Raw genomic sequence first — 11,405 nt, 5'->3', positions numbered from 1 at the left:
TAGTCCAAAAATATCTAAGCAAGTTAAGTGGTCTATTGAAATTGTCAAATGCCACGAGGAGTACATGTATGATTGCTTAGCTTAGCACCCCCATACACTTATAATGGAGAGTTTTTTTTTTTTTTTTTTAATACTTTCTAACTAGTAGAACATCAGTTTTACTGCTAAAGATTTTTTTTTTCAAAATCTGAATTGTTGTTACTGTAAAGTGGGTTAGAAGTAACATTGCTGAATATGGAGTTATATATGGTGCAGATAATAATACATTTGTTTAAAAACATCAGAACTGGATGTGAAATGGAAGAAGATGACAAAAAGAACAGACAGAAGACTTTCAGGTTACATATGTTATACAGGGACTAAGAAGTTATTCCTGGTGTGAATTACTGAGTAAATCTTAAAGGTAGGCAGGGTATTGTATGTTGTAATTATCCATAGGCCGTATGGATGAAAAAATATATTGTCAACTCTAAATTAGTGGCAGTTTCTGTATGTCTCCAAGTTTTTTTACAACACCAAAAGATTCAACTCTTGCAGCTTAAAACCAATACTTTCAAGGCATTTGAAAGCCCACTTTAAATCTACAGGTGCTGGTCATAAAATTAGAATATCATGAAAAAGTAGATTGATTTCAGTAATTCCATTTAAAAAGTGAAACTTGTATATTATATTCATACATTACATACAAACTCGTATATTTCAGATGTTTATTTTGTTTACTTTTGATGATTACAAATGACAACAAATGAAAATCTCAAATTCATCATATCAGAAAATTAGAATATTGTGAAAAGGTTCAAAATTGATGGCCCCTGGTGCCACACTCTAATCAGCTAATTAACTCAAACCACCTGCAAAAGCCTTTAAATGGTCTTTCAGTCTAGTTCTATAGGCTACACAATCATGGGGAAGACTGCTGACTTGACAGTTGTCCAAAAGACGACCATCGACACCTTGCACAAGGAGGGCAAGACACAAAAGGTCATCGCTAAAGAGGCTGGCTGTTCACAGAGCTCAGTGTCCAAGCACATTAATAGAGAGGCGAAGGGAAGGAAAAGATGTGGTCGAAAAAAGTGTACAAGAGAGATAACCGCACCCTGGAGAGGATTGTGAAACAAAACCCATTCAAAAATGTGGGGGAGATTCACAAAGAGTGGACTGCAGCTGGAGTGAGTGCTTCAAGAACCACCACACACAGACGTATGAAAGACATGGGTTTCTGCTGTCGCATTCCTTGTGTCAAGCCACTCTTGAACCACAGACAGCGTCAGAAGCGTCTTGCCTGGGCTAAAGAGAAACAGGACTGGACTGCTGGTGAGTGGTCCAAAGTCATGTTCTCTGATGAAAGTAAATTTTGCATTTCCTTTGGAAATCAAGGTCCCAGAGTCTGGAGGAAAAGAAGAGAGGCACTTCATCCACGTTGCTTGAAGTCCAGTGTAAAGTTTCCACAGTCAGTGATGGTTTGGGGTGCCATGTCATCTGCTGGTGTTGGTCCATTGTGTTTTCTGAGGTCCAGGGTCAACGCAGCCACATACCAGGAAGTTTTAGAGCACTTCATGCTTCCTGCAGCTGACCAACTTTTTGGAGATGCAGATTTCATTTTCCAACAGGACTTGGCACCTGCACACAGTGCCAAAGCTACCAGTACCTGGTTGAAGGACCATGGTATCCCTGTTCTTAATTGGCCAGCAAACTCTCCTGACCTTAACCCCATAGAAAATCTATGGTGTATTGTGAAGAAGAAGATGCAATACACCAGACCCAACAATTCAGAAGAGCTAAAAGCCACTATTAGAGCAACCTGGGCTATCATAACACCTGAGCAGTGCCACAGACTGATCGACTCCATGCCACGCCGCATTGCTGCAGTAATACAGGCCAACTAAATACTGAGTGCTGTACATGCTCATACTTTTCATGTTCATACTTTTCAGTTGGCCAACGTTTCTATAAATCCTTTGTTTTTATTGGTCTTCAGTAATATTCTAATTTTCTGATATGATGAATTTGAGATTTTCATTTGTTGTCATTTGTAATCATCAAAATTAAACAAAATAAACATCTGAAATATATGAGTTTGTATGTAATGTATGAATATAATATACAAGTTTCACTTTTTAAATGGAATTACTGAAATCAATCTACTTTTTCATGATATTCTAATTTTATGACCAGCACCTGTATACCATACCATTCTTTCTTCTGACACAGAAGAAAGAATGGTATACAAAAGGGAAAGAAAATAAGAGGGAGAACTCTTTGAGATACTTTACATTGTAATATGCCTCCTAAAAATTATCTTTATATTATAAATATAATTATTATATTATATAGAATTTATTATAATTATTAATATTTATTATGATGATCAGTTGAATGGCTTAAAATGTTCCTATACATTCTGTAAATTGTTTTTATCATCTACATATAGCTTAGCTCACATTTGTTTGATAAAGCATAATTCACATAATTAAACTTAATGACTCCATTTGCAAAGCTTGTTAGACTTTTTCATTATAGCCATGTGAATAAAAATATTGGTTCATTTTGTTTAATCTGAGTTTATAGATCCCAGACCATAAAAACAACAAAAACGCCCTGAAGTTGTTTTTTTTTTTTTACTGAGCAGATCAGAGCTTATTTGTTCTATATTTACGTCTATGTAAAAACAAAGTAAAAGTTAGATTGGTATGCATCTTGGTAAACAGTGGCAGACACAGTACTGTAAATATTTAAATGTAAACACTTCCTTGTCCTTAAAAAAACATTTTTAAATGCTATCTGATTATTTGGTTGTTAACACAGGACAATTATCAGATGTCACGGTTTCCTGACTTGAAAGCATAGTGATCTTATCGTAGGTGTCACTTCCATCTTAGAGTTACAAGATATATCAAAGGCAACATTAGTCCTACAGATCCAACTGGCTTTAAAGCACATTCAAAACAACTGGCTGGTTTAAAACCACACTCAAAATGAAAGCATTTGCATATATAAGGAAAAAAGAAAAGAAAAAAACATTCATTTGAATACATAAACTATAAACCTGTGTTGCAATCCTCTGAATACATTTCAAATACAGTTAAAAAATTGTTAAGCATTCGTGTTTTTTGTAACATTGTGTAGAACTGGTTCTTTGGCTTTGGAAAGCAAACAAGTCCTTAGCTATGTCAAAATGACAGATAAAAAGTTAATTATGTAGCATGAGGTACCAGACAGCGGGAACCTACTAAATGCTGAATGCAAGACTGGAATCAGGGTTAGGAAATAAATTACAGTCACATTAAAGACATCCATGTTTTATAGTTTTAGAGATGCATTTCATTCAGGTGTTTTCATAGTGTTGGGCGAAAGTATTGCAGCAGCCATTTTTTTGTCTGCATAGGTTAACCGATGAATCCTAAAGAAAAGAAATACAAAAAAATTTAATCAGATAAGAGCTTATACGAAATAAATGGCTAAAGCAATGTCTAGAGCATAAAAATTATGATTTAAATCAAGATCAGTAATGCCTTTGTTTCCCTTTCAGGTGTTCAGTTTCTAAAATCAAGAAAGAAAAAAAAAGAAGATCAAATACATTTGAATGAAACAATGTAAAACCTGACTTTTAAAAAATAATGATTGTTGCCCTTTTAGGAAACGTATAAGAATAACCAAATACCGTCAGCCTGGGGCTTAGCTTGTAACTTGGGCTGTTGCAAGTCCACAAAGAAGTGTTGTAGTAGTGATGACCACAGCATTGGAAGCCATCCTTCTTAAGATACACAAACTTCTCAGTCGTACTCTTACAGCAAACCTGATATAAAGTTGGATAAAACACAATTGTATCAGAAGCAATAATATCATACATATACATATACATATACAAATCATACATACATACACACACACACACACACACACACACACACACATTTTTAATAAAAATATACGAACAATGTATTGATACACGTCTCAGTAAATATATTTCTAGGTGTTATTGACATCTTCCCCACTAAGCAATAAAAACCATGCATACAAAGAGATCAAACCATAGATGTCCAGAAATTAAGTTATTTGTAATAAAGTGAAATGACACAGGGCAAAAGTCCACACAATACAGTCTACACGAGACTCATTTTGACCTGTTTTCAGGACATTCTGAGTATGTGACCCTTAATCCAGGCCTCCATTGGTTAATGAATTTGATTTCCATTGATGAATTTTGTGTGGTTTTGTTGTCGGCACCTCAATTTTGTACAGAACAAAGTATGTAGGATGTGTTATTTTAGTGTTCCCTTTTATTTTATTTTTTGAAGCAGTGTATAAAGGGAAAAAAGACAAATGTTTGATCTTATCAAATGTCTTTCCTGACTATTTCTTGAAAAACATCTATATTTAGTAATGTGGAGAGTATTAAGTTTTCTCAGGTTTAAGTGTGACAGCATGTCTCAGGAATTATAGACAAACTGGACTTTTTTACTGGACCCATGTGTTGTAAAGAAGAATTAAATAAACATTACGGACAGAACTCAGTAAAAGAATAACAAGACAGGAGTCATCAGAAGGAAGTGAAAGACTTTAGGAATGTTAAAACATCTTAAAACGATTAACTTAAATTAGTACTTAATAATGTCAATTCCACTACAACCTTTCGTTTATTACCTATATTAACATAAACACAAAAACAACAATATCGATTAGGAAGAAAATAGAAATTACAGAGAGGAGATGGATAAAAAGGCAAAATTTCTACAATCACAAATGTGCTGGAATAATAATTTTACCTCAGTTTCTCCACTGACCTCATCACACCTGCATTCTTGGCTGGAAGTAGGGAAAAAGAAAGTAATAAAAATCAATTGGGAAAAATCCAAGAAAAGTATAAAACCTAATATCATATAAATACCATACTGAAAGTTATCATGATACTGCAACAAGCCACAATTTTCACCTTGGTCTAAATGAAAAGGAAAGGAAAAAAAATATTTTTGAGTATCCATTTCTGTGATGTTTGTGATGCCTTCCTTTTCAATTGTACATATTTCAACGTATTTAATTTAGTCTCAGAGGGGGGGTCAAATTCAGCTGCAGAAAGCTTTCACATAAGCTTGTACATAATACATTTTGGTATGTTATTAAAAACCTATAGATGCCTTGTAGCTGACGTCACAGACATTGGAATCTTGCCGTGACCATATTGAGCACCAGCTCTGGTCCCCTGCGCATCACAGATAACGCCCATAAGTTTAGCCGTCGGGTGTGACAATTATTGTGACAATTATATGGCAATTATTACCGCTTACCAAAAGAGAATGAACGTCATCAGATATGGCTGCCAGTCATCTGAAGGGCTGACTGGGCACCTACTGCAAGTACTCAACTGTGCAGTGTACATTTCACATCAGAGTTTCAAAACAAGTCAGGAGAGCGAGCTCAAGCTGTCTTATCTTTCAGAAAATTATTTGATTCAATTACAGCGATTAGACACCTTGCATGAAAGACATGCATTTGATATTAAGACCTGAAGATTTAGCTACAGCGTATAAAAAACAACATTTTGTTTATACAGCTTTCCAATAGTAAATGAGCAGCAGCTTAGCAGTGAAAAAGAACATTTCCATTCATAAAGTGCAGCAGTGATTAAATGCAAATAGCGCAAAAAGGCATTGATGTGGAAGTTCAAAATGAAATACATATATATCATGACAGTGTTAGATTATTGAAGGGTCTTGGCAAGTAAATATCCGGCGTCCCCTCGCGGTATTGGAGCGACAGTTGTATTTGATAAAAACCTGTTTAGGTGTCTGGGCTAACAAGCCCAGTCTATCCCTTGGAAATCCAATGTGGTTAACCTTTTACTGAGTGAGTCTCTGCACATCTCTGAACTTTAGTTTTAACTGAGTATTGTTACACTTGCTCTTAAAGGCTACAGTGACATCACTGGTGGACCAAGCCTCTCTGAGACTCTCTTAGGAGCCCACACCTAGTCACCTTTCCTCCCTTGGGACTTTGAGAAAGTTAGCGGCTTTATTTTCTTATTGATCCATTGAAACCTGATCTCTCCTCTCCAGAGGTTCCTGCGCCTGTTGCTGATCAGTTCCCTGCTTTTCCTGCAGAGCTCAGTGAATAAATCTTTTAACTGCCAACCCCTGTGTCAGGTTGAGTTTTGGGTCCTCAGTCTGATACCTTACATGTACATCTCCAGCTAGACCACATCTGTCTTCCCATTCCCATCTCTCTAAATTCAATTTATTTAAATTTTCAATTCATTTGAATTCAATTAATCTCAATTTCAACTTTGAAACTAATTTCACAAATCCAGACAGACTTAAACCCAAACTTTCCACATTTGTGTGATAACAAAGCCAAGGTGCTGCATCATGTAGTGAACTAAATTTAGCCTTAAATGCACCAAATGTTACCCTTAAAATGGTTTCAAATAGCATGTTTCTGAACTTTCTGTCGATTTCCTTTTAAGATGTTAGTTCAGCAGTAAAATAATCCCACATAGAGCTCGCTGACTGTTTCTTCTTTTGACAAAACAACAAATGAAACCAGTTTCCCCTGAATAGCGACATGTCGGTTGCAGGTGTACTGACAGACAATTCTGTCATCAGCAACTAATAATATAATTGCAGAGTTGCATACATGATGTAGCATAATAAAATGGATTCATTTAGTGAGAAACTAGGTTTGGATAACAGCTGACTGATAGGAAACATGAGAAGAATTGTGAATGTGTCATTTTCTCCTAGCAACAAATTTGTTAATACAAACAGTTCTTGCATCAGACCCAATGTTTTCAATGGCTTACATTTTGCTAACTTAAAAAAATAAAAGTGTAAACATAAAAACTTAAATATCATGCTTTACATTTGGTACACAAGTTGAAAAACTATCAGTTATTACATACCCTTGACAGGTGCTTTGATGTCCATCCAGTTTGATGTTTTTTACTGTAAGGTAAACATTTAGTAAATATACATATAAAATCCTTTAAAGTTGATTAAAGATTACAAAATAATAGCATAAACTCCCTAGTATTAATCTCCAAAGAAGGAATACATGCATTTTAATTATTGCTTGTTATATAGCTTACTGCAAGAAAGATGTTCAAATGGAATAAAAATATTGTCCCTAAGAATCTGTTGTTGATGTCATAGTGCATCCATCATTTATTAGTGCATCCATCTTTTTATTAGTATGAGGAGTGGACAACAGGAAGTAAGCAAAATGCTAAATTGGAAGAATTCAGTTGATATAAAAAATATTTTTAGATACACATTATTCTTCCTGTCACCTTAAGAATTCCCCTTTGATCACAGTTAGAGAGATGTTTGTTTTAAATGTGTCAAAATATGTATGTTGATAAATGTATGTATATGTATATATCAACAATAATAATAAACAAAATGGTTGCAGTCGGTAGCAGCTTACCACAGTTGTCAAAATCACTGATTTTTAGCTGTATCCTTGGAAATTTATCTTGACAGCATTTTTCAATGAGAGGGTCGAACTGACTTCCATAACAGCACCGATGGTAAGCAGAAAGCTTGATCTGGGGGTTTCCACTACAGCATAGTTTCATCTTTGGATCGTAAGGCTCTGTGGAAAGGATTCACATTTTGTCTGAATATCAACCAAATTCTACCAAAGATCTGGTTGAGAATGTATATTCCAAAGGAATTGCATAAAAACGTTTAGATGTCTCCAGGTTTACTTACCATTCCCACAGCACTGGGCATCATGGGAAGGTTTTGGTTTCACAGTTTTATTACAGCATATTTCATTCAGAGGGTTGTAAGCTTCTAGCCCACAGCACTGAGACATTCTTTCACTGAGACCCTTTGTCAGTTTACCTGAAAAAGCAAAGGTCCATTAAAACAAAACACATAATAGTAACAACTAATTACAACTAAATATGTTTTTTGTCTTATATATTTATATATATATATATATATATATATATATATATATATATATATATATATATATATATATATATATATATATATATATATATATATATATATATATATATATATATATATATATATATATATATATAAATAGATCAAATATATTTTCCATTTTTCCTAAAAATAAACAGAAATGTGGGTATAGTGCATATTTGTGGTAACATTTATAACGATCAATAATGACATACAGTGTTAGGGACCAATGCACATACTATCTTGGCTGTGTAGATAACGCAAAAGGTTTGTTGCCTCTTTGCAATAATGAGGTGAAGAGGGTTTGAGAAAAACATTTGAAAGAAGCTCCCTGAGGGTCCCAAGGTTCTGTTAGTTGTGTCATAATAATTGAAAAATTATATACTAAACCTTTCACTGCATCTAGCTTAAAAAAGCACTTTCTTGAAGGAAAGTCTAATTTTAAAGTCTGCCATGTTGCGTGTTTTGGAACAGCACTCTCTGGTGAGACACTGCACATTATAAATACAAGCTCTCAACTGAGGAAGTGGTGACCTTGTCTTGCAGTTGGGATGTTTTTGTTTTTTTTTGCAGTGTAAGATAACTGGGTCAGATTGAGTTGATGTGAAGATGGATGGAGCTAAACATAGGCCAGATCACAAAACATGTATCTGTCATAAGCTTGATAAGACATGAAAAAGTGGCAGAGGTTCACAATGCAGCTGGACAACCCTTAAAATATAATTGTATGAACATTTGTGTAAGAATGGCACAGTCCTGCCTTAGTAGTAATTAAATGAATAACCTGTAAGATGTTTCAAAAATTTAGATCTGTGAAGCCAAAGGCGTTGCAACTCCAGTGGAAGACTGTTGCATAAAGTATTTGACTCATTAACTCTTAATATTGCTATACTACGACCTTGTCATTGCCATTGCCAATAATTGGCCTTCTTGATACAATAAACAAAATGAGTATGAATACTTTTAGGTAATAGGAGGCAAAATGTAATTGGTAGGAATAGTTATGTTTGTTCCATTGACTAATTGCATCAATATGTTAAAGGGTCTGCTTTCAGATTTAAAAAAGCATGTGGAAAATGCTATTTACACATCATGTGACATGATTCATTGGGGATATAAATACATTTCATTGAAAAGCTCTCAATTTTTATACAATTCAAGTTTCTAACAAAAAGAGCCAATACCATTTTTTCTGTCAGCGTGGACTGGACAACATGTATCCTTTGAGGTATCATACTCTGTTCCATTACAGGAGGATGTTCTGCTGGATTCAAAACACAAATGATAGTCATGAATATTAGAACTCATTAAAAGTTTAGTACTTCGGTGATGTGAATCTAAAAATGTGAAGTGGTAAAAAAATCTGCTTTTCATTTAAATAATCCATCATTGGGGAAACAGATAACGATGGCAGGTACAGAGCATACTGTGACACCTATCAATAAACATTCATAAACATCAATGAATTATACTAGTTTGATTCAACTACTTAACCTAGAAATATGAAAAAAGTTCTATTTCTAACTTTACCACAGAACAAAAATGTAAGATTTTCAGCCACATAGGGATTCCAGGAGCCTTACCATTTTGTAAAGCACAAAACTTAGATCATGATGAAGCATTTTAACAGAAATTACATACAACAATCATCATATTAACAAGAAAGAACAAAACCATCTTAATGAAGAAACAAGCTTATAGCATAATACTTGGTTAAACCACTTTTTCAGTCAATTTTAAAGCTGCCATCTTATTGTGTGCTTCATCTTGACTTGGTAATATTTGTTCTTTATTTAGCAACAGTTTTCTGAATCTATCAGTTAGTGAGAGCCTCTTTTGTACCAGACACGCTTTGAATTATCCCACAGATTTTTTATGTGATAAAATAAAAAAAGACAGTGATACTAATAGGTTTTCATGACAGGATAAAACATTTTCCCTTTAAGAATAACCATATACACAAATGAGCAAAAATTCAAACAGAAAGAAAACTCACATTGCACTTGATACCACTTGGATTTTCATCACAGAATCTGTAAAATAATCAAAAGTCTCAGTAGGTCAACATGTGAAGTTTTTAATTTACATTTGTGCAAAAAGTAACTTCAGTGAAAAAATGTATCCTTTGCTAAAATGATGGTCTGAATTATTGATTTAAAATAACTACAGTGATTTGGTTAAGATTTGTCCCTTGCCGTGGGAATATAGGGTAGGGAAATTGAGTGTCACTAATCAACCTAACAGTCATGTTTAATTCAAAGTACAGAAGAGAAGCCATGCATGCACAAGAAAAACACACAAACTTGATGCAGAAAGATCAAGCAAGGGTCCAAATCAATTATCTTTTTGCTACTAGGCAACAGATTGGCCGCAGGAAGTGGGGGTGCTCTAGATGCCAGAGGGGGATTTTCAAAAACCATTTTTAAAATACTTTGCACAAATTTATAAAATTTGTGCAAAGTATTTTGCCTTTTTCATTTTACTGTTATATGTATTTGGATTTTATTTAATTATTTTAAAACCTAATCAACACAAGTTCACGGAAGTTACATTGTCATGGCAACATAAAGCAAGCTAGTGGTCACAGAGAAAAGAAGAATCCCACTTGCAGCAGCAGACTAGTAAATTTACAGTCTGACAGAAACAAGGACGAAATATGGCACAGAAACGCATTTCTAATTTTTTTTTTTGGAAAACCAGCACCAGTGAAGAAGAACGGTAGTACCGCAACCACAACAATGGAGAATGGCTGGAGTGAGGAGACTGTCCACCCGTCTCTGATGGCAGTTGCACCAGCAGACCCAGCGTATAACCAGGGCACCCTGCTTATAGCTCAAAGTAAGAGCATGGTCCGGCTGATCACTTTCATATCTATTTGTGCATTTTAATGTAACCATAGTATTATATTTTGATGCTGTGTTCTTTGTGTGATGGATGCCTATAACTGTTAAATAATCTTTAAATAGTATAATAGAATTTTTCCTTGTGGTTTGAGTAAAATGATTTTGGAGCTAATAGAGTCACATGTGACAAACACAGTGACTCAGGTTCATGCCAGTTGACCAAATCTACGTTGTTATAGTGTTATTGTAAAGTTTAATTGATAGCACATATACGTATACACCTTAGAACTGATGATGTCTGTGTGTTACAGTCCCTGGTTGCGTGCAATGAAGTATATATAACAATAAAGTAGTGAATCTCAATCTATTTACTTTTATTTATTGTATTTTAAATAAGCAAAATAGGCTCATAGGTCTTTTGTCCAAACAAAAAATATATATATTTTCAGAGCACACCCTGTTCAAAATGACTTCCAGCAGCCCTGGGCAACAGTGATAGGCAGGCACGCAGAGGCTGCACACTGTAATCAAGAGTGAAAGTCACCAGAGCAAAATCTGGACACATTCTAACTCCAAAAAAAGTGCAAGGGCAGAGTGTAGGTTCTGCAAAGTGAACATGTCCCACCTT

The 11,405-nt window shown here is 34.6% G+C and overlaps 2 long non-coding RNA genes across 2 annotated transcripts; both read right to left on the bottom strand.

Moving 5' to 3' along the window:
• Positions 1–2,620: 2,620 nt before the first annotated feature.
• Positions 2,621–3,822, bottom strand: LOC119792120. The gene is made up of 2 exons (XR_005281941.1): positions 3,662–3,822; positions 2,621–3,540 (listed from the first exon to the last, which is right to left on the bottom strand). It is a non-coding gene; the product is annotated as an uncharacterized LOC119792120 (long non-coding RNA).
• A 3,037-nt stretch (positions 3,823–6,859) lies between these two features.
• Positions 6,860–9,198, bottom strand: LOC119792133. The gene is made up of 4 exons (XR_005281943.1): positions 9,119–9,198; positions 7,707–7,841; positions 7,420–7,587; positions 6,860–6,938 (listed from the first exon to the last, which is right to left on the bottom strand). It is a non-coding gene; the product is annotated as an uncharacterized LOC119792133 (long non-coding RNA).
• Between the last annotated feature and the right edge of the window lie 2,207 nt (positions 9,199–11,405).

Source organism: Cyprinodon tularosa, unplaced genomic scaffold, assembly GCF_016077235.1.
Source record: "Cyprinodon tularosa strain WSP-4 unplaced genomic scaffold, ASM1607723v1 ctg41, whole genome shotgun sequence".
Taxonomy (NCBI): domain Eukaryota; kingdom Metazoa; phylum Chordata; class Actinopteri; order Cyprinodontiformes; family Cyprinodontidae; genus Cyprinodon; species Cyprinodon tularosa.
This window is presented reverse-complemented; position numbering and strand designations above follow the sequence as displayed.